At 38.6% G+C, this 3,888-nt stretch overlaps 1 pseudogene; it reads right to left on the reverse strand.

Annotated features, from left to right (window-relative positions):
* Window positions 1-496: 496 nt before the first annotated feature.
* LOC133050592 (mitochondrial intermembrane space import and assembly protein 40-like) lies at window positions 497-949 on the reverse strand (annotated as a pseudogene).
* Between the last annotated feature and the right edge of the window lie 2,939 nt (window positions 950-3,888).

Below are 3,888 nucleotides of genomic sequence, written 5' to 3' on the forward strand. Positions count from 1 at the left end.
AAAAATTGTTAAAAATTCAAACATATGGAGGCTAAATAACACGCTTCTGAATAACCAACAAATCATAGAAGAAATCAAAAAAGAAATCAAAATATGTATAGAAATGAATGAAAATGAAAACACAACAATCCAAAACCTATGGGACACTGTAAAAACAGTGCTAAGGGGAAGGTTCATAGCATTACAGGCTTACATCAAGAAACAAGAAAAAAGCCAAATAAATAACCTAACTCTACACCTAAAGCAATTAGAGAAGGAAGAAATGAAGAACCCCAGGGTTAGCAGAAGGAAAGAAATCTTAAAAATTAGGGCAGAAATAAATGCAAAAGAAACTAAAGAGACCATAGCAAAAATCAACAAAGCTAAAAGCTGGTTTTTTGAAAAAATAAACAAAATTGACAAACCATTAGCAAGACTCATTATGAAACAAAGAGAGAAGAACCAAATTAACAAAATTAGAAATGAAAATGGAGAGAAGACACTTTCTTTGAAAGGTTCATCTAGGCTCTGAAGGAGGCTGGAGCCCAGCGCCCAGGGCCATCATTAGCTCCACCCGCTCCTCTCTGGCTGCACTGGCCTCAGAGGCAGCTGCTTCCTGTAAGTGATCTGCTGGCTTCTCCGCTTCCTCCACCTCCTACTGGGGAGAGACAGCTAGATACTTCTGCATGCACTCCTGCACGGCCCAGGACTGGTCTGCACAGTCCGACCCCCTGAAATCCTCCTTGCTGTAGTGGAAGCAGGAAAAGGCTGCCTTCAACGGCTCCCCACAAGGGCCTCCCCTCAAGGCACAGGCAATTTTGGTTGATGTCTTCATTCAGCAGAATCAGTCCATGCTCCTCGTATGGATGCTTGGGGTCGTCAGCTGCCAGTTGCACGTTGCTTGAGTTTCATTGTCTTCTTTGGCCGTATATATGATTCGATCCTTCTCTTCCTGCCGACAGTAGGCCATGATGCAGCAGTGGAGGTCTCACGCGTTCCTGGTAGAGCTTTAACTTGAGCCCTGCTCACTGACTCTGGAGCCCCAAAGCTTACCATGTCGTTATTCTTTCCGCTTGAGCAGGGCTGTCATTTCTCTACAATTCTTTCCTAAAACACTTTCTCTAGCAGAAGACGGTCTCTCCATACTTTTAACGTATAAGTGTCTCTTAAAGGTTACTGTATGACAGATTATGATAATATCAATACATCCAAACCTAAACTTCTAACAATAAACTGTATAAGTAGATTTTGAAATAAAGACAGTTCATCTTGGACTTCATTCAAGAGAGCTTACATTCTTCAGTACCTAAAGATACTCCTTACTCATGAAAGTACAAAAGTGAAAGTCGCCCAGTCATGTCCGACTCTTTGCAACCCCAATCACTATACAATCCATGGAGTTCTCCAGGCCAGAATATTGGAGTAGGTAGCCATTCCCTTCTTCAGGGGATAGCCCAAAGATAGCATTTTAGCACAGATCCGGTGTGTTTAAAAAATCATCTGTCACACAATAACTTTATTCTGTCCTCAGGGTGGAAACTAGACTCTGATATTTTTTCCTGAGGACAAAAAAATAAGTTACTGTCAGTCTTGACATTTTAAATTCTGTAACAGACAATGTCTTGGGTTTTGTTTTGGCTCCATACATTTTAATGCATATAACAACAACAAAGTAGCTTTTCTTTTAATACTTTATTTATATTTATTTATCTTGCTGCACCAGGTCTTAGTTGCAGCACACAGGATCTTCAATCTTCATTATGGTATGTGGGATGGGTTTTTTGTTGTTGTTGCTGTTGTTTTTAGTTGTGGTATGCAGGATCTTTAGTTGCAGCATGTAAACTCTTAGTTGAGGTATGCAGGATCCAGTTCTCTGACCAGGAATTGAAACCGGGCTGCCTGCATTGAGAGTGTGGAGTCTTAGCCACTGGATCACCAGGGAAGTTCCCCAAAGTATCTTTCATACTTATAAAAGGACTTCCCTGGTGGTTCAGTTGATAAAGAACCTGCCTTCGAATGCAGGTGACACAAGAGACACGGGTTCAGTCCTGGGGTCAGGAAGATCTCTTGGAGAAGGAAATTGCAACCCAGTCCAGTATTCTTGCCTGGAGAATTCCATGGACAGAGGAGCCTGATGGGCTACAGTCTGCAGGACTGCAAACAGTCAGACATGATTGAGTGTGCATGCACACATACTTGAAAAATAAGCAGAAATCCCATTATCAAAATCCTCCTTTTCTGTTATTTAGCAGTTTTAAAATATCAAAGCACAGTACAGCGTTTTCTGTTCTCCAAGGGGTATATGTTCCAAGAACCCCAGTGGATGCCTGAAACCACAGAACCCTATATATGCTATATTTTTTTCCTATCATACATGCTCACCTTAAAGTATAATTTATAAATTAAGCACAGTAAGATATTAACAATAACTAATAATATAGAGCAATTACAACAATATTCTGTAATAAAACTTATGTGAATGTAATCTCTCTCTCAAAATACCTTACTGTTCAAATTTAATGCCTTTTCCATCTTAACTAAACATTTAAATTGTGCACTGATTACTGGCCATAATTTTTGCAATCTGAGGTGTGCCTGCAAAACCAGCACAAGTTTATTCTTCCTTCTTCACAATTCCATGGATACAAGATACACTCTTAGCATAGATCTTAGAAACCTCAGTGTACAATGTCTTTTATTTCCTCCTAATGTCAAGGATTTTCATCTTTTCATTTAAAGGAAGCACTTCATGACATCTCTTAGGCATATCAGAATTGCCAGCATCACTACTCTTTGTGCTTTGGGTCATTATCACATAAAGTCAGGGTTACTTGAATACAAGCACAGTGATACCTCGACAGTCAATCTGATAACTAAGACAGCTACTGAGGGACTAAGAAATGGACTACACTGGACAAAGGGATGATTCTCGTCCGGTCAGAGCAGAAAGAGATGGCAAGAGATGCCATCACACCCCTCAGACCAATGAGCAACTTAAAATTAATAGTTTACTTCTGAAATGTCCCATTTAATATTTTCAGACTGGGGTTGACTTTTGGTAACTGAAACCATGTAAAGTGAAACTGTGGATAAACAGGGACTACTGTTATCTGTGTATAGAATGCAAGAAGTAATAAAAAGTAAAGAATAGGCAAAAAACAAACCACATTTGGATTCTAACTATCTAATGGTAATTTAGCAATCAGACTTCAAGTGAGTGGCATGTCCAGGGAAACTAAAGGGCTTACATAGAAGTATGGTATGAGGCCTCACACTTCATGAAGGTAACTACAATAGGAAAACTTAAAATTGAAGTGTTTATATACCAATTATTTTTGAGCTCTTCAGTAAGGACTTTGTAATATTCACTAAAAGACATTCTTCAGAAACTAAAAGAAAAAAATAGATTCTATGTTAGCTAAATATATTTAGAGTAGAGATAATATTATGTCTACTATTGTTCTCTTCTGGGGAATAGTTACCTACTCCAGTATTCTTGCCTGGAGAATTCCCATGGACAGAAGAGCCTGCCGGGCTACAGTCCATGGGGTCGCAAGAGTCAGACCTGACTGAGAAACTAACACTTTCATCATAAATTTAGGTTTGTTTCATTGTAATCTGCATTTATTCTTCAACCAAATACCTGGGGATGTGACCATTTATTTTCCTAATTATGTTTAACTGGATACTTAAATTATTTCAGTGTGATTAAATCACACTTAATATTCAAAAAGTACCTAAGGACAATACTCTTTTCTTTGAAGAAGTATTTGGTGATATGATGGTTTTTATGACTTTAATTTCTTACATCAAGCTTTTTTTCAAACTAGAACATTTCATCTTTAAAACACAGGCAAGGATATATAGTGCAGGAAAAAAGTGTTCTTCATCATCCCTGTTCCCCTCATT

This window comes from Dama dama, chromosome 32 (assembly GCF_033118175.1).
Source record: "Dama dama isolate Ldn47 chromosome 32, ASM3311817v1, whole genome shotgun sequence".
In the NCBI taxonomy this organism is placed as follows: domain Eukaryota; kingdom Metazoa; phylum Chordata; class Mammalia; order Artiodactyla; family Cervidae; genus Dama; species Dama dama.